Here is a 27,792-nt window from a genome sequence, read left to right as displayed (position 1 = left end):
CCATGTCTACTGTGTTGTGGCTCCTAAAGATTGCCAAGGCATGGTGTTTTTTGCGGAAAAAAGTGGTAAGCTTGGACGCATCAGACACTGTAGGCTGCACCCAGGGAAGTTTGCCTATGTCCTCCATGAGAAGGTCTAGGCAATGTGTAGCACATGGTGTCCACACAATGTGCTTGAACTCAGCCTCCACCATATCCCCCATGGCCTTGCAATTGGAGGCATTATCAGTGACCACCTACAATGAGTCATGACAAGATATTAAATGAAGTGTGGACATTATTACGTTGGACAATGTATGCAAAATTCAAATGTGCATGCCACATGGTCAGGAATCAGTATCTACCTGCACGACGTTCTTCTCCCCAAATGCGTTCTCCAGCTTTCCTTGCATCCACAGCTCGTAAGAAGTATGTGCCCAAGTAGGAGGAAACAAGGATATTGATAATGTGGCGCCTCTGCGTGTCACTCCACCCATCAGAAAGAATAGTGTATCCAAATTGTTGCCACCCAACCTTCACTGGAGTCAATGCTCGGTCTATGGTCTCTTTTTGGTTGTCAAGCATGGTAGTGCGCATCTTTTGGTAGTCAAGACCATTCCAAGAATCTGTAGCACCAACCTGTGAAATAGCTCTCACCATCCTCTTCCATTGATCAGTCTTCAACACATTGAATGCAATGTTGCACTCTATGAGAGTCCGCACAATCTCCATCTCTGCAACTTTCTGTCGCTCTTTTACCCATGAATCACTGTGTACACGTGATGGCAATGTGGTTTGCCTTGGGCCACGTACACCCTCAACCCCACCTGCACTTGGTCTCTGTGCAGAAAGTGTGCAGATTCCAGGGGCTTTTTTCTGCTACTGTGTTGTGGTAGTAAGAGGTATAGCATAGGTTGGCTTATAAAAAGCCTCGCCCAAACAGTCCGACTAGGCGGATAAGGAACCGACCGGCGAAATTTCGTTTTTAATGCCCTGTACGTACGGAATGATACTCTACGTACGGATTTGGTACGGAAGTAGCGTACGGTATTGAATGCAGCCGTACGTACGTACGGAAACAACCTTGGAATGTATGAGAATACAATGCCTGTCAACTAAGTGCATTTGATGCGAAAACTTGTTGGCATGCAACTAGATGAGTCCAAGAGCGCTGCAGAGCACTTATCGTTGTTCGTAGGTACTTTGTCGCAGTTACAGGATTCAGGCTTGCCTCCTTTTGATGATAAGGTGAAAGCTATCTTCTTGCTTATGACCTTACTTGAGTCATGGGAAACATTGTTGGTTTCATTGTCCAATAACCCCAATTTGACCTTTGATGGTGTTAGGGGTTCTATCCTGAATGAGGAAATCAGGAGGAAAGCAAGTGGAGAGGGAGGCAACTCTGCCAACATGGTTAAGGCAGGAGAGAGAAGAAGAATGTCTATGCACAAAGGAGTAAGAGTAAGAGTAAGGAAAGGGGAAATGCCAACAAAGGCATCACCAAAGGCAAGGGTGATGGGACCTGCTATCAGTGTGGCAGGAAAGGTCACAAGGAACCCGATTGCAGGTACTATAAAGCCGAGTTAGAACGGAAAAAGAATGGCGGAGACAAAAAGAAAGAGAAGAAGGAAGTCAAGACAGATGCACATGATAGCTCAAAGGACAAAGAGAAGGCCAATGTGGCTTCTAGTGTTGTGATTGAGGAGTTGTCAGATGTAGAGGACATCTTGTGTGCCACTTTGTTAGATGATGATGCTTATGACCTTGATGCCTCTCTTAATGTTCATTCACAAGACATGCAGATCACCAAGAGTGATCTTATTAGTGATCTTATTGATGCTTTGTTGACTGTCAATGATGCATTATCCCAGACTTGGATCGTCGATTCCGGTGCTTCATTTCATGTGACTCCTACCAAGGAGTGTTTCTCTACTTTTGATGCAAGCAAGCATGGCTTGGAAACAATCATGCATGTTCCATTGAGGGTATTGGCACTGTGCATCTCTCCATAGATGGCACAAATGAGCTTGTCTTGCATGATGTTAGATATGTGCCGAGAATCAAGAAGAGTCTGCTTTTTGTTGGTCAGATGGATATGCATGGTTACAGCATCTTGTTTGAGAGAGGATCATGGAAAATGACTAAAGGGCACAAAGAAAGGGACACTTTACTGCATGCATGGAAAGGCCGTGTTGGGCAAGTTTATTGCATTGGCTGAAATTAACTCTCACTTGGAGTTGTGGCACAAGAGGCTTGGCCATATGAGCCAAAAGGGCCTTTCTAAGCTTTGTACTTTGAAGTTTGAACAAGCTTGATGCTAAAGGCACAAAGCTTGACTTTTGTCATGACTGTCAATATGGCAAGCAAGTAACGTGTTCTTATTACTCTGGTGTCTCGTAAATCTTGTGTGCTTGATCTTGTACATTCTGATGTATGTAGCATGCCTACTAAGTCTATGGGAGGTGCATGCTATTTTGTCTCCTTTGTTGATGATCATTCTAGGAAAATTTGGGTTTATTTGCTTAAGTCTAAGGATGAAGCCTTTGCTGCGTTTAAGAAATTTCATGCATTTGTTACCACCCAAACAGGTAGAAAACTAAAATGCTTGCGTACGGACAATTGGGGGGAGTTCACAAGTGCTGATTTAACAAATTTTGTGAAAATTTGGGCACTAAGAGGGAGCTTACTGTGCCATACAGCCCCTCTTCTAATGGTGTGGCTGAAAGATTCAATAGGACACTTTGTGAGAGGGTGAGATGCATGCTGTCCACAACTAATCTCTCTCATGGATTTTGGGGAGAAGCTTTGAAAACTGTAGTCCATATATGCAATCGATTCCTCACATGTCTTTGAAAGGTGACATCCTTGAAGATGTTTGGTCTGGCAAGCTTGCTTCATATGATCACTTACGCATTTTTGGTTGCGAGGCTTTTGTGCATGTTAGACTTGAGTTGAGGAGTAAACTAGATGCCAAATCCATTAAAGGCCTTTTCATGGGATATGGTGAAGAAGGCGAAATGGGTTACAGGATTTGGTTACCTCAGCTCAAAAGGGCTATACGCAGCCGGGATGTTGTTTTTAATGAGGCAATGCTGCTTCAAAACAATTGTGCCTCAAAGCATGACCATAAAAGGGTCAAATTTCAGCATGACCAGCCACCTGTTAGGCCTATTTTGGACCCTCACGATGCACCACATATGGCTGAAAATGTAGATGATCCAGTGGTGTTTGAGCCAGATGATGTTGGGCAGGAAATTGAGGCTGCTGAAGAACATTTGCAGCCACGAAACAATGCTGAAAATGGTGCTGAAATGATGTACAACAGTCCATTGTTGATGGTTTTATCATGCCACCTGATGTAAACCCATTGCCGGATAATGTGGATCATTGGGTGAGGGGGTCTACTCGTCAAAGACGGCCTGTGAGCAGATATGATCCCTCTTTGCATTACATTATGTTGACAGATGAGGGAGAGCCTCTTACGTATAAAGAGGCAAAGACATGTGAGCACAGCGACAAGTGGGAGCTTGCTATGCAAGAAGAGATTAAAGCTTTGCATGCTAATCATACTTGGGATTTGGTGGAACTGCCCAAAGGAAGGAAGACTATTCCTAACAAATGGGTGTATAAAATCAAGACAGTTGATGCAAAACCCAAGTATAAGGCAAGGCTAGTTGCAAAGGGATATGTTCAAACCAAGGGCATAGACTTTCAGGAAGTCTTCTCTCTTGTAGTGAAGATGACCACTTTGCGTGTATTGTTTGCCATAGTGGCTGCTCTTGATTTGGAAATGGACCAAATGGATGTACATACTGCTTTCTTGCCTGGTGATGTGGAGGAAGAGCTTTACATGAAGCAACCCGAGGGTTTTGTTATTCCTGGCAAGGAACATTTGGTATGTATGCTCAATAGAAGCTTGTATGGGCTGAAACAATCATGTAGACAATGGTACAAGAAGTTTGACCGCTTCATGCTCAAACATGGTTACAAAAGAAGCCATGCAGACCATTGTTCGTATACCAAACGTGATGAGGATGGCAGCCCTATCATTCTTGTGCTCTATGTGGATGATATGTTGATAGCTGCAAAGAAAAGAAGCACTGTTGATGCTCTTAAAGGGCAGCTGAAATCTGCATTTTCAATGAAAGACCTTGGGGCAGCTGAACATATACTTGGAGTGCGTGTTAGAAGGCAAAGAGACCGGCACATATTGTATTTGTCACAAGAAAAGTACATTGAAAAGGTGCTGGACAGATTTAACATGGTTGAAGCAAAGCCTCTTGGTGTGCCATTACAACCATATGTCAAAATCTCCAAGGATGATTGTCCCAAATCACAGGAAGAAGCCAATGACATGCAAAGTGTGCCTTATGCTTCAGCTTGTCGTTTAGTGTGCCTTATGCTTCAGCTTGTGTTTCACTTATGGATGCTATGGTTGCTACTAGGCCTGACATAGCTCATGCAGTGGGAGTTGTGAGCCGGTTTATGGCTAATTCAGGCAGGTTGCATTGGGATGCAGTGAAGTCCATTATGAGGTACTTGAAAGGGACTAAAAACAAATGCCTCTGCTATGGTAAAGGACCATTGGAGTTGAAGGGATTTTGTGACTCTGACATGGTTGGTGATGTGGACACACAGAAATCCACAATAGGCTATGTGTTTACTCTTGCGGGAGGTGCTGTTTCATGGTATTCTAGATTGCAAAAGATCGTTGCATTTTCTACTACAGAGGCTGAATATATTTCAGCCATTGAGGCTTCTAAAGAAGCTATTTGGTTAGCACGTCTATGCAGTGAGTTTGGTTTGCCTGCCAAGGCACCTATGCTTGGTTGTGATAGCCAAAGTGCCATATGTCTGGCAAAGAAGGCCATGTTTCATGCACGCACAAAGCATATTGATGTTCGGTACCACTTCATTCGAGAAGTGCTTGAGGATGGCCTTATTACATTGGTTAAGGTCCATACATCACAAAATCTAGCAGATGCTCTCACTAAGTGCTTATCCAAAGCACAACATCAACTATGCATACAGATGGTGGGAGTCACGTAGCTTAAAGGCGCCATTCATGCTTTTAAGTGGGAGGTTGTTGCCCCCTTTTGTGTATAGTTTAAAGGTTATTAACCTTTGGCCAAGTTCACATTGAACTTGGCCACTAACTTTAAAATTGGTCCTATACTTTTAATAAAGGGAAGGTGAGTCATTTTACTCACTAAGTCAATCCACTCAACTATCGAGTAACTCTCTCTCTCTCTCTCTCTCTCTCTCTCTCTCTCTCTCATTTTACTCACTAAGTCAATCCACTCAACTATCGAGTAACTCTCTCTCTCTCTCTCTCTCTCTCTCTCTCTCTCTTTCTTCGATCTGTAGTGCCTTCTACTCTGCAAGCCTTCGCCCCTCTCCAAAGCACAAGCCCTGCACTTCTTCGCGTGCTCTATCACTTGCACACATCGCTCCGCGCTCATCAGATGCTGAAATCTGCGTTTTCCGGGTTGAAATTGCAAACTATGCTGGATCTGACCGTGTGGCGAGGATCTGCTGCGAGAAGGTGAGATTTGCAAGGTTCGGGACTTCTAATGCGGTGTCTGACTGCTGAAAACTGAAAACACTGGTGCTTCTGATGGTCTTGTCGCGAAGAATCTGCAAAACGCTAGGTTGTCATGCTGATGCAAAAACGCTAGGACTGAATATTGTCTTGCTGCAAAAACGCTATGGATTTGCTGTAGTCTGCTAATGCCGGAGCTGATCTGCAATACAAAAATGCCAGGGCCTGCTGTTGATGAAAAACACTAGGCTTCTTCTTTGGTCTGTTGGTTGAAAACGCTAAGTTATCTGCCGGGGGGAGGGGTCTTGTTGAGAAGGTGCACTGTTGGATGTCAGGTCCTTGCTGCCTCTTCTGCCAGATTATGCTAGCGCTAGGTTTTCTTATATACTTGGCTATCAAAATTGCCCTACCTAGTTTCAAACAAAAGTCAGTTAAAAATAATAAGTGAAAATTGGCTAAAATGGGGAAAATAGGTGTATGCACTGTAAAAATGCTCTTGATGGTAATTTGATGATCATGCTGTGTGCAACCAGAGGATATGCATCTATTCTAAGTGCTTGGACATGCACGGTTTGCGAACAGACTCACAAAAGTGCTAGAGCACCTCCTAAGCTAGGCTGATTGAACTGGATTAAACTCATGTCATGAAGTAGCTTGTCCACGTACACATAGGGTTAGATGTGCATGTGACATCCCCTCCTTTTCAAAGTGAGGTACTGGTACCGAACTGTATGGCGTTGAGGGAGATCGCCAACAACGTTTGGAATCTTGGAAGGACTCTTCGCCGGCCCACTCTTATGTGTGGGTCACGCGATACTTGAACTTCATAAATGTCTGCAACGCTTGCTTCTTTGGGCCGCGCTGAAAGCGAGACAGTCTTCTGTGGCTCCTTCAATGCTTCAACTTCGTCTATGGTCATGCGTCTACCTTCAACTTCAAGAATCTCCGAGGATGAAAATACTTCCAACACAAAAACATGAACATACCCATTCCATATAAAGTGATTGGAAAAATTCTAGTCTTCTTTAAAGACTGTGCATGCAATGTAGATGAACACATAGACAGAGTGCCAAACCGTTCATCAAACATACGCAAACAATGGAGTCGAATCTTGACTTTCTGATCTAAATCAATCAACTGTGGCAAATCACAATGGAAATGCCTATGCTTGATGCTCAATCCTTCTTGTGCTCTTTCAGATACTGTGTCATGCCAAGGAAGAGACATGGAATGTGAATTCCTTGAATGCAAACATTTCATCTTTTCATGAGTAATCCGCATATATCCGTGCTCATTCATGAGTTAATCGTGCTACAATGTCATGCCTATGAAAAGGGATCACATAAGGACGGTGACTAAAATACAGGAAAGCATCACGAATGAAACACTTGAACAATGCGTGCTGACTAATCATTCGTACATATAATACTTCTTGTGGGGGTTCTTGGGACCTCGACTCGAGAGCCAAGATCTGTTCTTCGTGATTGATTGAATCTTCCTGTGGGGGTTCTTTGGACCTCGACTTGAGAGCCAAGATCGGTTCGTCGTGATTGATCGAATTTGCAATCAGGTTAGCTTCACTAGAAAAAGTATCAACTAAACCATCATCCTTGTGAACAATCACACCTGTATCATGCAAATCATCGTGCTTGTGAGTAATCACATCTTGATCATGCAAATCATCATGCTTATCATTATCATGCAAATCATGTGTGTTGTGCTTTGGAAAAGAAGAGACTGAGAGAGTCTCCTTCTCTTGATCCTTTGCAATCTGTGCCTGCACACTAGAAAAGAGTCGCAACAACTCTGTCATGCGTCGGTCTCTCAACGCTTGTCTTTCTTTGTGAGGGTGATCCAATTCTGCTTTTCTTTCTTCGCGCTCACGATCCAATGCGGCTTTCCATACTTGGGCCTCCAAGCGTGCTTGCTCGTGCTCACGCTTTATGGCTGCCATTCTTTCTTCGTATTTACGCTCTATGGTTGCCATTCTTTCTGCTGTTCTTTCTTCGCGTTCTAACTTCCTGTCCATCATCATCTTGTCGAAAGTCTCCATAGGAGCTGGAGACTTTCGACAAGCGTGCTTGCTCGCGCTCACGCTTTATGGCTGTCATTCTTTCTTCGTATTTACGCTCTATGGTTGCCATTCTTTCTGCTGTTCTTTCTTCGCGTTCTAACTTCATGTCCATCATCATCTTGTCGAAAGCCTCCATAGGAGTTGGTGCAATCCTTGGCGTAGATGGGGAAGGGGGAGGGCCGGAAAAACCCCCTGGTGGGGAAGGGGGAGGGTTGTCTTCGTTACTCCCATGCTCACCACCCCCATGTGAAGTATCCATTCCGCTTCGGGTGATGACCATCCACTGAAGTCTTGAGTTCTTAAGTTCACAAGGAACTTGAGCTCTTGTGGTTCTTGGTTCTTGGGTTCTTGAGGTTCTTCTTTCGCTTACAATCTATGTTAGAGAAGGATCTTCTCGTACTCAAGCTCTACTCTTTTCCGTGGGCGCACCCCTTAGCGGTCTTGCTCTCACACCAAGGTTGCTTTTTCCCACCTCACGTCGATTGGCCGGCTGCTAAGTGCACGGTCCGCTCTCAATGAGTGAAAAGAGACAGAAGGGGAGGTTGGACAAGCCCTTCTTTCTTGGGTTTCCTGTCACTCTTCAAAAACACGACTAGGAATCGACACGCCAAAGAGGACTTGGGTTACGAGCGACCGCAACAAGCAATTTTTTTTTTCTGTGGTTCTTTCCTTGAGTGATACAGAACACTTTCAAAGCTTCGATACCAATGTAAGGTGCAACGGAAGTGAATGTTGAACTTTGCTCAAGATGAGTGCTCCGAACTGTGCTCAAGGGTTCCTTTTACTTACGGAAGGGAGAGCCTTCCGTTCCTTTAGTGAGAGAGTGCAATGGACACAAACAAAGTGGTGAACACTGTGAATGAAGGTGCATGTGACTGAGAGATAGAGAGAGAAGAATACGACACCAGAATGTTGTCAAACCCTCCTCCTAAGGTCCCACTCGTTATGGCGAGAGCGGTCTACTATTGATTGCGCAAATCTCTACAGCGAGACGGGCTGAAATATGAAAATGCTAATGCCTAAAATATGCAAATCTTTATCTGCTGAATTCTGACTCTATGTCGGTGACGACGGCGATACGACGATGACGTGCTGAAAACGCAGATGCTGAAATTGCGTTTTCCGGGCTGAAATTGCAAACTACGCTGGATCTGACCGTGTGGCGAGGATCTTCTGCGGGAAGGTGAGATCTGCGAGGTTCGAGACTTCTACTGTGGTGTCTGACTGCTGAAAATTGAAAAGGCTGGTGCTTCTGATGGTCTTGTCGCGGAGAATCTGCAAAACGCTAGGTTGTCATGCTGATGCAAAAACGCTAGGACTGAATATTGTCTTGCTGCAAAAACGCTATGGATCTGCTGTAGTCTGCTAATGCAGGGGCTGATCTGCAATGCAAAAACACTAGGGCCTGCTGTTGATGGAAAACGCTAGGCTTCTTCTTTGGTCTTCTGGCTGAAAACGCTAAGTTATCCACCGGTGAGGTGCACTGTTGGATGTCAGGTCCTTGCTGCCTCTTCTGCTAGATTATGCTAGCGCTAGGTTTTCTTATATACTTGGTTGTCAAAATTGCCCTACCTAGTTTCAAACAAAAGTCACTTAAAAGTAATAAGTGAAAATTGGCTAAAATGGGGAAAATAGGTGTATGCACTGTAAAAATGCTCCTGATGGGTTCTGATGATAATCTGATGATTATGTTGTGGGCAACTAGAGGATATGCATCTATTCTAAGTGCTTGGACATGCACGGTTTGCGAATAGACTCACAGAAATGCCAGAACACTTCCTAAGCTAGGCTGACTGAACTGGATTGAACCCATGTCATGAAGTAGCTTGTCCACGTACACATAGGGTTAGATGTGCACGTGACAATGATCATCAAAATTACAGTTAGTAGCCATCATGAGCATTTTACAGTGCACAGAACCTATTTTCCCTATTTTAGCCATTTTTCACTTATTATTTATAAGTGACTTTGTTGGGAAACTGGGTAGGGCAATTTAGGTAAGGAAATATATAAGAAATCTAGCGCTAGCACTTTTTGGTAGAAGAGGCAGCAGAGACCCAATGTTTGACAGTGCACCTTATCAGCAAGACCCGGCAGGAACTCCTAGCGTTTTTCAGCCACCAAGACAGCCTAGCGTTTTCACCAACTGCAGACCAACCCCAACGTTTTGCAGGCTGCAAGACAACCTAGCGTTAGCAGATTCACAGCAGCAAGCTAGCGTTTTTGTAGCAGAGCACAAGACAACATGGCGTTTTTGCAATTACAGACCAACCTCAACGTTTTGCAGATTCCCGGCGAGAAAACCCTTTTGCAGTAGTGTTTTCAGTTTTCAGCATATAGACATTGCAAAACAATTCCCGAACCTCACATATCTCACCTTCCCTCAACATATCCTCGCCGCACGGTCAGATCAGCCAGCATTTGCAGATTTAGCCCGCTATTCGCAGAGTTCAGCATCTGCGTTTTCAGCTCATCGTCGTCGCGTCGTCATCATCGCCGTCGTCACCGACATAGAGTCAGAATTCAGCAGATTCAAGATTTGCAGATTTCAGCCCATAGCGTTTTCAGTTTTCAGCTCGTCTCATCGTCCTCCTCATTGTCGGCAAGTCCATTGCATTGTAGAGATTTGTGCAATCAATAGTAGACTCCTCTCGCCATAGAGAGTGGGGCCTTCGGAGGAGGGTTTGACAACATTTTGGTGACGTATTCTTCTCTCTCTATCTCTCAGTCTGAGCAGCTTCATTCATAGTGTCTTCCACTTTGTTTGTGATCATTTGCACTCTGTCACTAAAGGAACGGAAGGCTCTCCCTTTCGTAAGTAAAAGGAACCCTTGAGCACAGTTCGGAGCACTCATCTTGAGCAAAGTTCAACATTCACTTCCGCTGCACCTTACACCAAGACATCTCTAATCCTCATAACTCATGACCCTAGAGAAAGGATCAAAACCCTCTCTGAATAAGCAGTGGAAACGGCCCCGAATGTCATAGTACACTGTGCAATGACATATGTAATGTAGCTCTGTCTCTGGCTCTAGCTGGCATAAGCGACATATCATGTTGTCTGTTGGTATCCCTCTGAATCTACCAGTCTCAACGTCCAGCTGACGTGGGGATGTGCGACCAATGGCACACCGCAAACCATGAGACATATGTGTATCCATGTAGCTGGGTCGAATCACAAACCCATCTCCTGTGAGGTGGAGAAGATGCTCTCTCTAGAGAGAGAGAGAGAGAGAGAGAGAGAGAGAGAGAGAGAGAGAGAGAGAAATATTTTTTAACCTCCATAAAAGGCCAAAGTCGGCCTATGAGACAAATCAAAGTACATGAGGTGGGTGTCCTCTGTGTATCCATAAAGGATAAAAGGTACAAAAGTAAAAGTAAGCTATCCTGTGTAATGACCTGGGGAGAAGTTAAGTGATACAAGGGTGGGGGGCGAACTCCAAAAATGGGGGAAGATGCAAACCTATATGCTGGGGTAAGTACAAACAAGAGATGCTATCCTATCTCTAGCTCCATCCAGTCGCATAGTCAGGATGTAATACATAATTCATGGGCGGATAGGGTGTGAACAATCCGCGCAAGATGGCGGCTGGATCTGCGAAAGCTCGAATACATCGCTCCTCCAAAGATCTATAGTAGTGCTCCTCGATCTCATGAATCTCTCTCTGGTGTAGGCGAGGTGCCCTACGTCCATGGGTACATGGGCGTCTGTGAGCTCGGACCTCCTCAGCCTGCTGTAGAGTCACTCCTCTCTGGATGGTCGGAGGTGATGGTGCTGCTGTGGGCCTCTGAAAAAACTCCGTGAGCTGTGTTTGACGCTCATCTCTCCCACTTGATACCACCTGGAGGAGGGAGTCCTGATGCTGCTGTGCCTCTATGAGGAAGCGGCCGAACTGCCGCTGGTCTCTAGACTCAAAAATCTGATGTAAGGTGGGCTGATCTGCAAACAAGGTCGGATATCTGTCTCTAATCTCCTCATATGCTCTACATCTGCAAACATAATTCTTCTCGCTCTGAACCTCTGTTGTGCAAAGTCTGCATATCCTCTCTGCTTTGGGAACATGTGCTGCTCTCCCTACCTTGATCTCTAGCTGGTGTGATGATACTCTGAGCTGTCCGATGGCGACCCGTGCTCTATGTGGCATGTATACATCCATGTATCTCTGTCTCTGAATGAACCCATCTGCTAGAATGGTCAAGAAGTGGTCTCTGTAGTACTGTCTCTTCGTAGCAAGAGGCTCTCTGGGTGTGATCCATGTCTTTCTAATGTATAGCTGCCATAGATCCTGTCGGAGAACTCGATTCCTCTCGGTGTGAGAGGCGTATGTGAGGGGAGTCAAGATCATACTGAAAAGGAGGCAGGTCCGTGATGTCCAAGCCATGGGATGTAAACCACTGTATGACCTGTGAGTACCATGCCCTCGTGTCCCCCTCTTGATGCAATTGTATCGATGCCTCAAAAGCTATGCGGGTGAGTCTGTCTGGTGGGAGCTCTCGCATGCGCTTGATGAAACAAACTGTCTGAAAGAGGGCCTCTACTAGCACCGGAGGTGCAGCTAGCTCTGCTCTAATGATGTCATGTGCTACTGAGGGTTTGCTGTGGAGCAAACGGGAGATCATGATGATCTGTGGGCGCTCTATCTGCGACCATAGAGATTCTGATAGCCTTGGTGCCAATACTGCGGCTGCATACATCATGGCAGGTGTGACTAGAGTGTCAAACAGCCACCCCTTGGTGCGAGGCTCCTGGAAGTGGGCCTAATGGCATTTGCGCTCCAAGGTGACCAGCGTTGCATATCCTCATGTAAGCCGGTCTCGGGCTGCTTGGGCCATGGAAAATCTGCCAGTGGTTGCTGTGGTGCGAGTGAAAGTCACCCCCAGGTATACATATGAATCAACCACATCGACCTGCCCGCCTGTTGCTGTGAGTACTGCTGTGCTCCGAACTGTCCTGGAGGTGTGGAAGATCATGACCTTGGTCTTGCCAAGGTTCACTGTGAGCCCTCGATGTGTGCAGAAATCATCCAAGGCTCGTAGGTGGCTCTGTAGTCCCTCCTGTGTCTCAAAAACTAGAATGATATCATCAGCATAGAGCATAATATGGATTGGTATACCTGCTAAGTTTGATCTCGCTCCGCCTGCTCGTAGAATGTAATCTGATATCTCGTTGATGTAGAGACCAAATAGAGTAGGGGAGAGGGGGTATCCTTGCTTCACCCCAATGGTGCTAGCAATGGAATCAGATAGTCCACCTGGGCATCGCACTCTACCAAAGACCTGTGCATACAAAGAATGAATGGCCCATATCATCTCAGATGGTATCTGTAGCTCCAGAAGGCGTTGAAAGAGTCTCTCTCTAGGGATAGTGTCAAAAGCCTTGCGGAAATCCACAAAGAAGCATTAGAGTCTCCTCTTCCGTGCTTTCGCTCCATCGATCAGGCAGCGAAGCACGAAGATATGGTCGACAGTCGAGAAAGTGCGTCGAAAGCCTGCCTGTCCTGGTGCGCGTATCCCTGATGCCTCTGCATGTGCTCTGGCGAGGCTGGCGAGGAGGGTGGTGGACAGGCATGGTGGACACACACACACACACACACACACACACACACACACACACACAGAGAGACAGAGAGAGAGAGAGAGAGAGAGAGAGAGAGAGAGAGAGAGAGAGAGAGAGAGAGAGAGAGAGAGAGAGAGAGAGAGAGAGAGAGAGAGAGAGAGAGAGAGAGATAAAATGCTATATTAACATCTTCAAAAGGCCAAAATGACCTATGAGACCACAAAGTTACAACATGGTGGAATCTAGTACAATGTTTGGGTACAAAAGATAAAAAGTGGGATGTTGGAAAAAATATCAAAAATCCCTACCTACTAGAGAGAGAGAGAGAGAGAGAGAGAGAGAGAGAGAGAGAGAGAGAGAGAGAGAGAGAGAGGTTACTTCAATTAGTCTGGCACAACCCTTTTTGTCAAGTATTTGTTCTTATCGTTCATTATTTCTAGAGACTCCTCTGCACACATACAAACCCATTTTTACTTTGATGAGAAAGGGTCTGTTCTTCCTAGCCTTGCTTGGTAGCTGATTAGAATAGTAGGTTCCTGTAGCAGAAAGCAATGTGTAGATCCTCATCTCTCTGTAGAGGAGGCTGCCTATTGGAGGCTTTGGATTTGAGAGGGTCGTTCTTTATCTCAACTATATGGGAATCTTGGTGAGTGGCAGTGGCCGTTGGATGTATAGAAACATGCTCCAATCACTTGTCAGGATAGGTCGCACATTACTTGCGAGTCAAAAATCGCGGATGCCCAAACCACAGAGAGAGTGGTTACATGCAGGTTTATCATATGCTTTATATGTCAGTTTTGGTCTACGTTACAGGCTTTGATAGTGGCACAAAGTATTCCTTACTTCCATTGGCTATTTACTCATTGTGGTCTTTTAGTTGGCTATGGCTTTAATCCTCTATGTAAACGTTGTACAGGTAGGATTGTGGAGACTCCCAGCCACTACCTTTGGGTTTGCTTCACATCACTCCATGTTTGGAGAGCTCTTGCATTACAACAGTGGTTAGGTTTTGCTTTCTTACGCGGGGAGCAGTCTCGTGGTTGATGCAGAGTTCTGGCAATCATTTGTTTTCTGAGGGTGTTGCTACGTATCCGGTTTTTATGCTGATAGGTACCTTGAGTATGATACCCAGAGGGGATGCGTAGATTGATGCTCCTTAGTTCTTCTATATGCTAGTTGCCATTACATGTGGAACGTTTGGCAGGCTTGTTGCCGTCACGTTCTCAGTGTTGCACCGTCCTCTATTGCGGACATCCTCGTGGTATTATCCAAAGTGTACGTAGCTTGTGGGATTGAGTAGCGGGTTCCTCGAGGGTAGCCGGGGAGCGTAGGCTTGTTTTTCTTAGATGATGGGCTCACTCCTAGATGGTTTTCAGTTTTGTTAGAGGTTACATTCCGTGGCATTATTCCCCACCACAGTGGTTCATCGTGCACTCCTCTCATAATCCACCTTGAGGAGTTGCACTATTCTTCTATGTTTTTTTTCAGCCCTGTACATCCTGTGAGATAGGCTATTTCTAGACTTGATCTTTGTGTGTGTGTGTGTGTGTGTGTGTGTGTGTGAGAGAGAGAGAGAGAGAGAGAGAGAGAGAGAGAGAGAGAGAGAGAGAGAGAGAGATAGTTCTATTATCGTCCTGGGAGGTCAAATATGACCTATGGGACCAAATGAACATGTCACGTGGTGTGAGTGGAGTTCATAAGTGACTCTCGATGCTCAAAAATGGCTGAAATGAGCGTCGCAATAGAGAGTCCACATCGTGGTTGGGAGAGGAAGGTATGTAGGGAGAGATCATGGCTGAATATATGGGGAAAAGAGGACCTAATGTGGTCAAAAGCTGAGCACTCAAGTAGTGTGTGGTACTCACTCTCTCGCACTTGACGAGGGCATAAGGTGCAAAGTCGATGACACTCCTCGCCAGTGCCCCAACGTCCTGTCTCGCAGCGTAGAGAATGGGAGCTAAGACGAATGGAGGCAATGGTGCGGATCGCACTCAACGGGATGGGCTCAAGGATGTAGGAATGGGTTCGGTTACCTCGTTCCGAGAAGAAGAGAGATTTGTAGTTTGGGGCTAGTGTGTGGTGTAATGGTTGAAGCGAGAACCTCCGGATTTCTCCCAAGCGGTGATACATTGGCGTTGTAAGAAGGCCTCATTAACTTGGGAGTCGATCGACGCATCCTTGACCAAGTGACATGCATCCCATCTTCCAAACCATTTCTTGATATCAAGCATCCACCCCGAACTTAGTATTTTGCTCTTGCATGTCTTTTGAACCATTTGACTTGCTTCATATGCGATTCTAGGAAGTCGATGCAAAGGGCTACGTTGTGTCTTACGCATGTACTCCACAACCCTTTGCATGCCCAAGACCTCAATGGGAAGCAATCCGGACTCAAGAAGTAAGAGCATGTAGGGTGTTTGTGTCTTGACTTGGAGAAAGTTGGTGAGAAAACGCTTTTGGACATTCTCAAACTCTTTCCAAGTAGACTTCCCGATGCTTCCACCCCACACCTCCACTCCATAAAGAAGCACCGGTGTCACCAATGTGTCAAAGAGGTACTTTTTGAGAGCCCAACACTTGATCTCTCCTGCATTGCACAATCCTTCCATTTATGATTGGATGGAACCTCAAGGCCAAGGTACTTGAAGTGATCTACCACTTCAAGTTTCTCATTGTTATATACAATGCATGGATTTTCATCATTGAGGGTCTTTACAAGCATAACCTTGGTTTTGGATCCATTCACGATCAGCCTGCTATGTAGGCAAAAGCGTTCCAAGACACTCATAAGCTTTTGTGCATCTTCTAAGGTATGTGCCAAGAGCACTACATCATCGGCATAAAGCAAAAGCATGATCACCGCATTTCCAATCTTAATCTCTTCTATGCCTTCTTGCTGCATAAAGTCAAGAACCATGCATTCCAATTCATCAATGAGTAGCCCAAAGAGGGTTGGGGAAAGTGGGCATCCTTGTTTGACACCAATAGTGCTTGCAAAAAATTCTGAAATTCCATCTCCCATACGTAATCGACATATCACTTTTTGGTAGATGCGAAAGACTGCATGCATAAATTCTCTCGGCACTTGAAGGCTTTGCATACGTCTCCAAAGATTTCCTCGCGGTACCATGTCAAAAGCTTTCTTGAAATCCACAAAGCAACAATACAACTTTTTTCCTTTCAATCGAGACGCTTCCATAAGAACTCGAAGAGTGACAAGGTGATCAATAGTGCTATGATGCTTTCGAAAACCTGCTTGGCCAAGTGCACGCTTGCCATTCTTTTCAGCCCATTCACTTATCTTCATCTCCATGATACATCCAAATAACTTTGCCATTAAAGAACCAACCATTATAGTGCGATAGTTGTTCACATTGTTTACATCTCCTTCTTTGTGCAAAGGTTTGATCCAATTTGCACTCCAATCATGAGGCATGCCATACTGAAGTGCAAGGTTAAACATATCGCATATCCAATATCGTGTTTTCTTGCTTGTCCATTTAATCATTTCAGCCTTGACACCTTGAAGGTCACCTGCCTTGCGAGTAGCAAGTTTCTCAAGCGCGCGACATACATCTTCAATGGTAAAGAAGGGAGACATAAACGGAAGGGAGCTACAACACTCCATCTTATCAACATTGGGTTGCTCATAGAGATTCTTACAATGCATATACATATCCTCAAGAGTCAAGTCACCAAAGCTCTCAACGCGCTTGCCTTTTAGATTTTGCCAAAACTTGCCACATGCATGTGCTTTCTCTTGTGCTAAAAGAAGTTGTTTTTCGACTTCCCACCCTCTCCTCTTCTTTTGAACAAGTGCTTTGTATGTGTGTGAACATTCCAAGTAAACTTCCTTGTCTTTGATTGCATCCAATCTTAGCAAGTGTTTTCGGGCTTGACTACATTCCATGTCAAACCATTTCTTCTTGGTGCTACCCTTCTTAGACCTTTTGCAAGACATGTGTTTCACCGAAAAGCATTCCTTCGCACAAGAGAAAATTACTTTTTTGAAAACTTTCCACTTGCATTCTAATGTTGGACTCTCTTGATGCTCTATCATGCTTAACATTTGGTCCACCATATCAGCATATATAAGTGCTCGTTTGAAGTCTAGACGTAGGTACAAATGATTCACATCATGATTGGAGGCTACATGCTCGGGCCGTTTACCACACTTGAGGTCAATACATAACATCCTATGATCCGATTCCGGATTCCATTCACCAAGTGTAAAGCTTTGTATGCATTCTAGAGTGGCTTCCGAGAACAACATATAGTCAATCACGCTAGCACCGTTGTGCTTTCTACATGTAAAGTCATTGGTGCCTTGCCATAGAGATACACCATTTGCAATGAGCATTCCGGTACTATTGCACATATGTAGAAGTGACTTTCCATAGTGATCCACTTCTTTTGCATCATTAGAACTTCGATTATACATGTATGAGTCATCCATTCTTCTTGAGACATGTGGCATGTCTACTTGTTGTGTGTCGTGTTGTAGCATATTTGTGCGAGCATTCTTATCTCCAAAAACAATGACTTCACCTTGATCTTTGTAATGAGCAATGTCTTCCTCTAGTTCAACAAAGGGCTGATCTCTATCCATATTCAAGCAAGCATAAAAGTTGGAGTCATAGTGAGGAATGTAGCAACCGGCCACAAACATGACTTGACCATTTGGTGGGTTGATTTTCAGCCATAAGTAGCGTTTATACTTATCTTCTTTGACAATGGAAACATCTTTCAAACCCTTTTTGGTCATACATGCTACGCCTCCTTGGCCTCTTCGTTGCTTTGCATTTTTGGCCTACATCAAAGAATCCACATCGTATTTGTCAAATCCAAGAATTCGTTGCGCATCATGCTTCCATGTTTCGACAAGAAGTATCACATCGGAGTCATTGGTAAGCTCATCAATGTCAATTCCCGCATTCCATGGATACCTGTTACAATTCCAAAAGCTTATTCGCAAGCGTGAGTTGGTCTCATAGATCATGTGTCCCTATTTGTTGGGTGGACTTGCATCCTCCTTAAGTGGCTTTTCTTCTTGAGGTGATACCTTAACCTTCTTGCTTCTTTCCTCATATGCTTTGCGACGTACATTTTGTTGCATAATAGTGCGATCCTCATATACATTACAACCTGTTTCTTTGAGGTAGATCCAACCATTATCAAGGATGATCTCTCTCTTTATCTCACCAGCCATGGTACATACAATAGGTCTTTCTCCCGAGCGAGGGACTCCTTGTTTTCCAACTCGATGTGCACCATAAGCCATGATTCTTGACATGCCAAAGTGTATAGCAAAAAACTCTTCAATAGCAACTGTAAGAGATTGGGGTGTTTCCATGCTTTCCTCCTTGATTCCACGAATGACGATGTTCTTTGAGCGTTTTTGTCGTTCGTGCAATTCTTGAGTGTCCACATTCTCTACATTCTTTGCTTGGACAACGGCTTGCGTGATAGGAGATGTAGAAACCACATTATCCTTACATATATCAGCCCATGATTTGGATGCATTTCTCATCTCACATACATCATGTCGTATTGTATCTATTGTTTCCTCTTTCAATACATGATTACTCTCAACTTTGCTCAAGCGCTCTTTCAATACATTCATGTCAACAAGAGAGCGTTTACATTCTTGAACATCATTCTCAAGATGCATCAAGCGTGTTGTTTGCATTTCAAGAACCTTCTTGAGGTGCTCATTCTCCACAACAAGAACTCTTAAAGTACCATTCTCCATTGCAAGTGCGCGCAACTCTTCACCTTGTTTGTTGACGGTTTCTTGTAACGAGATCAAGTAAGCCATGATCATCGCTTCCGCTGTTGTAGATGATGTGGTTGGATTAGCATCGAAATTCCTTGGAGATTTTGCATCATTCTCCATGGCGAGTGTGGCTTTTCCACCCTTGCGAGTTTTGTCTGACATTGCCTTCAAGTCGGCAACAAAAACGCAAAGTTTTGACAGTTTTTTCAGTTCTGAGATGCTATTACAACAAAGCCTTCCATTACACAGAAAAATTCTGTCTTTACATCAATGCGTAGAGGGCTTCGTGCTCTTCGATTGAGGCTATAGATCACCTAAATCGGAGTTCGGATGAGCAAGTTATGGTCAAAAGAGTGAACTGCTGTCTACTAGGTCAGAAAACGGCCGAGAGAGAGAGAGAGAGAGAGAGAGAGAGAGAGAGAGAGAGAGAAAGAGAGAGAGAGAGAGAGAGAGAGAGAGAGAGAGAGAGAGAGAGAGAGAGAGAGAGAGAGAGAGAGAGAGAGAGAGATGAAATGAAATGATATATTAACGTCTACAAAAGGCCAAAATGACCTATGAGACCAACTGATTACAATGATGAGTCTAGTACCAAGTCTGGGTACAAACAAAGAAAACTACAAACAAGGAAACTGATAGGAGTGCTACCGACTCCTATGGGTGGCTGGTAGGCTGATCAATGGTATCATGCCATAAAGGTACAAAGTGGGGATAAATGTCATCATGATACAATATAACAGTAGCATGAAGCCTATCCTGATCAACACTCTGGGTGTCGTGCTAGAATCCTGTGGATCCTCTGTCGCAATCTCTGCCGGTGTTGCGTGGCTCCCCTGCTCATCAGTCGTGGTGGTCTCGATCTCCCTAGCTCTATAGCTCGATCAATGAGAGTACCGCTGGTGTGTGTATGGGTGGGAACCGAGCTCTGTGATGGTGGTGTCCCCTCTGCCTCTGTGGTACTCAGACTGAAGAAATCTGAGATGCGTCTCTGGGACTGTCTCTGTCTTTGCCCACTCAATAGAGCGTCTCTATGTCTCTGTATCTCAAGTAGGAATAATCCGAGACATCTTTGATCCTGATATCTCATGACTCTATCTAGCGAGTCAAAACCATCTCTGAATAAACAATGAAAGCGTCCTCGTATCTCATAGTAGACTGTGCAGCGACATATGTAGTGAAACTCTGTCTCTGGCTCTGCATGGCATAACTGACATATCCTACTGTCTGCTGGTATGCCTCTGAATCTACCTGTGTCAATCCCAAGCTGGTGTGAAGATGTGCGAATGTGGCCTATAGCACATCGTAACCCATGAGATAGATGTGTGTCCATGTAACTGGGCCGTGTGACAAATCCGTCTGTCGTGAGTTGGAGAAGATGCTGTCTATAGAAAACCCTCTTCGTACCCAACTCCCGTGCTGGCTCTATCCATGTCCTCTTGCTATCAAGCTGGATAAGATCCTGCCGAATGAGTCTAGTAGTCTCCATCCGTGTAAGAGCCAAAGGTGGTGCATCAAGAGAATACTGGAAAGGGGGCAGCCTGTCCATGCTGAAACCGTGCCTCTGAAACCATGAGCTCATCTGTGCATACCAACATGATGTATCTCCGTGTAATGCCAGCTGTCTAGATGACTCAAGAGCAAGCCTGACATACCTGTCCCCGGTGGTGTCCCATAAGCTGTGCACAAATGATACTGATCTGGTGAGAGCCTCAACCTCCATAGGTGGGGCAGCCAGCTCCGCTCGTATGATGTCATGTGGGACTGAGGCCTTGGCTCTAATTAGCCTAGAAATCATAGATATCAAGGGTCTCTCCATATTACTCCATCCAGCACTGTCAACAGACGGCCCCCAAACCCCGTAGTGCATAACTGAAGCGACCAAAGTGTCGAAAAGCCATAGCTTTGTTCGAGGTTCCTGGAACCGAACCTGCGAACAAATCCTCTCTAAACCGCCTAGGGCTGCATAGGCACGAGTCAATCTAGTGTCTGCTGCCACTTTCAGTGTGAACCTCGGTCCACTAAAGACCACCCCAAGATATGTGTATACATCAGTGTACTCCATATTGTCCTGCCCATATGTGAAAGTAGGTGCCGATCTCCTAACCCACTGTGGCGTGGTATTAAATACCATGACCTTGGTTTTACCAAGGTTGATAGACAATCCACTATCCTCTGCAAAACTATGCAATGCGTCCAAATGTCTCTGCATACCCTCTGGTGAGTCTGATATCAACACGATATCGTCAACATATAATAAAAGAGGGATCCATGTCCCAACAAGCTGAGCACCTCTATCTCCTCCTTTGTCAATATAATCAGAGACCTCATCAACATACATACCAAATAAAGTAGAGGACAGTGGGCATCCCTGTTTCACTCCGATAGTGGAGTGAACTATGTCAGATATCCCCTCTGATGTGCGTACATGGCCCATCACTGAACTGTACAATGCCATAATCCCCCATATCAGCTCTGTGGGTACCCCCAATTCTATAAGTCGGCGCATCAATCTGGCTCTCGGTACTGTGTCAAAAGCTTTGCGGAAATCCACAAAGCTGCAGTATATCCGTCTACCATGTGCTCGACCCTCCTCAATGATAGCTCTGAGTGTAAGGACATGATCTAGTGTGGAGAAACCCCTCCTGAAACTAGCCTGCCCAGGTGCCCGTATGCCCATAATCTCTGCCCAACTGCTCAGCCTATGCTCAAGGATGGATGCATATAAACGTGCCAATGTGTGTCCTACCATGATAGTACGGTAATTCCCCGGCACTGTGGGGTCTCCTGTCTTGAAGATAGGTACAATAGTAGATAATCTCCAAGACTTAGGGAAGCCCTCACACATGACACAGTTGAATAACCGTGCGAGCATCGCTGCCAACAAATCCCCAGCATGTAAAATGTGCTCTGCTACCAAACCCTCATGATCCTGTGCCCGTTTGGTCTTCATCCTGTCAATGGCCTCCTTTACCATCTCGGTGGTAAAGAAGGTGCTCGTAGCCGGACATGGCTGTGGTGGATCTGGTAGTGGTGGTTGTCCAGGTACAGTGTATAAAGATGCTGCATACTGTCCCCATATCTCTGTAGAAGTAATCACTGGTGGGGGAGACTGCTCATGGAATAGACGCCAAGCCTCTCTTGAATCTCTACTAAGGAAGAGCTGATATAAATCTTGCTCCATCTGGACCAAGAAAGCTCGCTTCTTCCGTCGCACTAGTCGTCGTGTAGCAATACGAGACTGTCTATAGGTGATCACTCCCAATGTAAGCTCGCGCTGTATCTGAGCTCTACTCTGTCGACACTCCTCATCATGCCAGGTGTTCTGAGGCATGTGCCCAGAACGACGTCTTTGACCAAGCTGAGTGTGTGGGTATGCCTCTGTCGCTGCCCCATGTAATGTCACTGTCAGCATAGATGTGATGTCCTCCACTGTGTATACTGGCTCTGATGTGCATAAAAGCCTACGTATCTCCTTTGCATGGACTGAGTCAGTCTCTGGTGTAAAAGTATAGCGTGGATGTCTACCACCCCGTGAGGCCTGAGATGTACTGTACTCAAAGGAGTCTGATAATGTCAAAAGTGCATGATCTACTGCTATCCCTACAGGCTTGGGCCCCACTGTGAAATCCTGAATGTGAGAGATAAAGCTCGGATGTGTCAGAACATAGTCTACAGTGCTGGACCCATGCCTGTGTGGAAAACAAGTAAAACCTGTAGACAATGGGAAAGTTGGTAAGCTATTCAGTATGGCTAAACTGTGAGTAGTCGTCATCTCCCTCAGGTATCTCCCATACTCTGTATGCTCTCTGTCGTGTGAGCTTCTCTCAAGTCCCATCTCCTCTGGCTCTAGCTCTCTAAGCATCTCCTCTGAGGTGTCATAGAAGACCGTCCGTGAGCTGCCTGTACGGGCATTGAAATCCCCCAGGAGTATGATGTCTCCATCTCTGGAGAACTCCCAGATATCATCATCAAGTACAGAGTAAGGAGACTGTCCTCTGGGTGAAGCATATACTGAAGTGCTAGGAGGAAAATAGCATATGGCGATGTACAAGAAACGTCCAGTCTCTGCCCTCAGCCTCACCCACAAGTATCTGGCCTGATCATCTCTCCGAACTATGTGCAGTAGTGGTTGGAGCTCCTCTTTGAAAAGAACTGCTACACCTCCTGATCCTCTAGTCCCATGCGCAGATCTGGTGCTTGTCCGGCAAGCTCTCCCATCTGTATCCTGATATGTGCGGCATCAACTGTCCTGGAGCCTGATGAGTCTCTGAGTAGAAAACAATGTCTCTGTCTCTGAAGCTATCCTCAAAGGCCCCCACATCAAGTCTATACGAACCATTACAGTTCCAAACCGCCAGCCTGAGAGTGGTCCCATAGGTCTCGCACCGTCATGTAGAGCGGTGCTCTGTAAGCACTACTCGTCCATTTCTGTAGAAAGCTAACTTTCCCTTCTCCCTTGTCGCTATAATCTCTGGCATGACCCCTCTTATATGTGCAAGCTGCGAGAACGTAAGATCATCTCCTAAAAAGATACCTGTTTTCTTGAGGGTTGGCCTCTTCTTTTAAAAGTCTTTCTTTTCTTCCATGGAGGGAAAGCGCAAAATGAGAGCCCGTCCTTTTGAACTCTCCCCATTACCTTCACTCTTCTTGCCCACTCTCCAAGCTTGTGTGTGCGAGGGCTTCTCCACCCCGATCATGGACATGAGGCTCTTCACCTCTTTGTCCACCTTATCTGAATCTTTTAGGCCGGTCACTCTCACGTGTAGAGCGCGTACCCTTCTTCGTTGTTCCTCTTCAAGTGTCTTGTTGATGATGTCAGGTGTAGTCGGGATTTCCTTGCCCTTTCCCTTCTTGACAACTTCAATCCATTTTTCAGCCTCATCCATCTTCTTTTGCGTTTTGGAGAGAACCTCCACCCATGAGGTCTTCTTTTCTCCTTCCTCCTTTATTTCTTTGACTTGTGCTCGTATACTATTCAGCTCATCGATCATTGATGGCTGAATTTCTCCATCTTCAAGGCGTCCTCCTTCTTTGGTTTCGTCGAGTTCCTTCCTAAGGGCTGAGATGCTACCTTTTAAAGCTTGAATTTCATCCCGGAACTCCTTGCGTTCTAGTTCCCTCACCCGTTCCTCCCTCTTTTTCCATTCAAGAATTAAATTCTTCTTTTTCTTCCACTCATCCATGTGGGCTTTGCATTCTTTCAACTCCCTTTCAATGGCTGTCATCCTCTTGCTTGTGACCATGTAGTGCGCCGCCATCTTTGTTGCCTTATTTGTTTCAGTTATTTGATTCACTTTCTAAGAGAGAGGAGAGAGCGACCTATACGCACCGCATTATGCATACATTTGTTTCCACATTCAGCCTACATGGCATATATTTGCTTTCCGTACGTGTCAATGTGCAATTTCTGTGAATTCTGCAGTTTCCAAATTCCTTGTAAAAATCCCTGCAATTCTGTAAAATGCAGATTTTTGAAAATTCGAAAGTTTGGAAAATCCGGAAAAGCCGAGACTGCGGGAATTCCTCCTGGAATTTTTTGAATTTTGCCGGGTGTATGTACCTGCGGGTTGAAGGGGAGAGAGGGGGGGGGGGGTTGTGATGTATGTACCTGCGGGGAGCTGACTGCGTAGAGGCAAAACCACCACGCTGAGGGATACTGCTGCGAGGAAATCACGCACAATGTGTGCAGGACAGATCACGTTCAGAGCTTGCAGGTGAAGACGTGCAGGGCTGGAGCATGTCAGCACGTGTAGGGCGCACAGACAGATAGCTCGCACAGGTGGGCAGAATGTGCAAGGCACCTGTTGGGATTGACGTGCAAAATGGCTGCGCGCTGGTGAGGAAAACCTCCAGACGCCTGCGCAGTTAGGGTTCGCGACTTGTGGTTGCCTGTGTCGGCGACCTGAGACGGCTAGAGAGAGAGAGACCGTAAAAATACCAAGCAAGTTCGAAATCAATGTCAATGACAAAGCCAAAGCCGTATTCGCTCCAGCTGCCTGAGTCAGAAGAACTCCACTTGATAGAGTTGTGGGCATGCAACAAAACAGAGCCAAAAGAAGGAAGAGAGAGAGAGAGAGAGAGAGAGAGAGAGAGAGAGAGAGAGAGAGCTTTATTATTAACGTCTGCTAGGAGGCCGAACTCGGCCTATGAGACAAATTAGTGTACAACTGTCAGTGTCCTCTGGATATCAAAAGAGGACAGAATGATAATAACAACATGAAAAGAGGTAGGCTAAGTACCGAGCTGCTGGTGTGATGTAGTGGATGGTGGATGGAGCCCTACTGCTAAGGCTCAATATGCAACCTATATGCGTAGGGTATACAAGAATGTAATGCATATCTATCTAGCTCCATCCAATACCATAGTGGGGGTGTAATATATGGTACATAGGTGATGGTGAGGTAAAAATCCCTTGGAGCATAATCTCTGGGTGTGTGTGGAGGTAGGCTATCGGCTCCTAGATATGACGACGGTGCCTGTCCCGAATCATTATAATCTCCGCCTAATGTGATCTAGGGGTCCTGTAACCTGGTGCTCGCGGTCTCCGTCTGGCTCGGAGGTCCTCAGCCCGCTGAAGTGTAACCCCCTTGTGTCGGAGACGTCACTGGTATAAATCTCTAGAAAAAGTCAGTGAGTTGACTGTCGCCCGCCACTCATAGTGGTAGAAGGGACCCGTAGCAGAGCATCTCTATGACGTTGTATCTCGACCAAGAACTGGCCAAGTCGACGCTGATCTACTGACTCCATAATCTGACGGAGTGAAGGGAGCCCACGGAAGATGGTAGTTTATCTCTCTCTAATGTCACCATATGCTCTACACCTGCAAATGTAATGCTCCTCGCTCTCCACCTCTTCTTGACATAACCTACATATCCTCTCGGCTTTGGGGATCCGTGCTGCTCTACCTGTCTCGATCTCAAGCTGATGTGATGACACTCTGAGCTGACCAATCGCCACTCTGGCACTGTGTGGCATGTATACATCGATATATCTAGGTCTCTGAATAAACCCATCCTTGGAGATGCTCATAAAGCAATCTCTATAGTATAGCATCTTCGTGGGCAAGGGCTCGGGAGGGGTGATCCATGTCCGCCTCATATAGCACTGCAATAGGTCCTGTCGCATAACTGTGTTCCTCTCACTATGTGAGAGCTGCAAATGTGGAGCATGGGGATCATACTGGAGAGGTGGTAAATGATCTATATCCCAGCCGCAGTGCGTCAGTAGTTGTATCATCTCCGCATACCATGGTCCTGTGTCACCGGTCTCAACTAACTGTCTGGATGCAAGCTCTGCGTGATAATCTGTCATGGTCCATATCTCGCATCCGATGGATAAAGCAACAAACCTGAAAGAGAGCCTCTACGAGCATGGGTAGTGCAACAAACTCTGCTCTAACAATGTCATGTGGTACAGAAGGCTTGCTACGGATCACCTGTGAGAGCATCAAAACTTGAGGTCTCTCAATCTGTATCCAAGAGTAATCTGAGAGTCCGGGTGCCCATAATGCCGCTGCATACATCAATGCTGGTGTAACCAGAGTATCGAATAGCCACCCCTTTGTGCCGGGCTCTTGAAAGTGTGCCTGATGTCAATCTGCATCCAAGAGTAATCTGAGAGTCCGGGTGCCCATACTGTCGCTGCATACATCAATGCTGGTGTAACCAGAGTATCGAATAGCCACCCCTTTGTGCCGGGCTCTTGAAAGTGTGCCTGATGGCACTGTCGCTCAAGCATGGCCAAAGCTGCATATCCTCGTGTCAATCTATCTCTGGTTGCGCGGGCCATAGAAAAGCGCCCTGATGTGCTAGCAAATGTGATCCCCAGGTATACATAGGAGTCCACCACCTCGACCTGACCTCCTGTGAGAGTGAGAGTCGTCTATCGTCGAACCTGCCCAGAGGTATGAAATATCATAGCCTTAGTTTTCCCAAGGTTCACTGTTAGCCCCCTCTGTGCACAGAAGTCATCTAAGGCCTGTAGATGTAGCTGAAGTCCCTCCTGTGACTCGGACGCTAAAATGATATCATCAGCATATAGCATAATGTGAACCAGTGTACCTGAGATGTCAACCCCACCGCCTCCTCCCCGTATGATAAAATCAGCTACCTCGTCGATGTAGAGCCCAAATAGAGTAGGTGAGAGTGGGCACCCTTGCTTCACACCAAGGGTGCTAGCAATGGTATGAGATAGGCCTCCTGGGCATCGTACTCGCCCCAGTACGTGCTCATACAATACAATGCATAGATCCCCAAGTCATCTCAGCTGGTATCCCCAACGACTGAAGTCGTTGGAAGAGTCACTCACGCGGACTGTGTCGAAGGCTTTGCTGAAATCCACAAAGCAGCAATAGAGTTTCCTCTTCCGTGCTTTTGCCTGGTCAATTAGACAAGGCAACGTGAAAATGTGATCGATGGTGGAGAAGGCTCGTCTAAAGCTGGCGGCCTGGCCAGGAGCGCGTAGCCCCTCTCTCTGCATAAGTACTCAACTCCGCTTCCATCACGGCACCATAGAGTTTGGCCAACGTGTGGCCAATCATAATAGTCCTGTAGTTGTTTGGGTCCGTCATGTCCCCAGCTTTGTGGATAGGTGCTATAGACTATAGTATGCACGGTCCACTCAGTTGGGAAGCCTCTGCGAGTGCCTTGTTAAACAAGCAAGCAATAAAAGGAGCAAGTGTATCGACTGCATGTATAATGTGCTCACTCTGTATACCTGTATGATCTGACGATCTCCCGTGCTGTAGGCGTCAAATAGCTCGCTCTATCATGTGTGCAATGAAGAAAGTCGATGTGGTGGGGCGAGGCTCTAGTGGCTGCGGTATCGGTGGCTGATGGGGGACATGGTAGAGGCTCTTTGTATAAGTAT

The 27,792-nt window shown here is 45.8% G+C and overlaps 1 protein-coding gene across 1 annotated transcript in view; it reads left to right on the top strand.

Annotated features, from left to right (window-relative positions):
- The window catches only part of LOC147419980 (uncharacterized), a 110,192-nt gene that overhangs the window by 58,282 nt on the left and 24,118 nt on the right, over positions 1-27,792 (top strand). The gene's annotated exons all lie outside the window — the stretch shown is intronic.

This window comes from Adiantum capillus-veneris, chromosome 28 (assembly GCF_014529385.1).
Source record: "Adiantum capillus-veneris isolate H3 chromosome 28, ASM1452938v2, whole genome shotgun sequence".
Classification (NCBI taxonomy): domain Eukaryota; kingdom Viridiplantae; phylum Streptophyta; class Polypodiopsida; order Polypodiales; family Pteridaceae; genus Adiantum; species Adiantum capillus-veneris.
The sequence above is the reverse complement of the archived record's forward strand: the minus strand, read 5'-3'. Positions and strand labels throughout refer to the sequence as shown.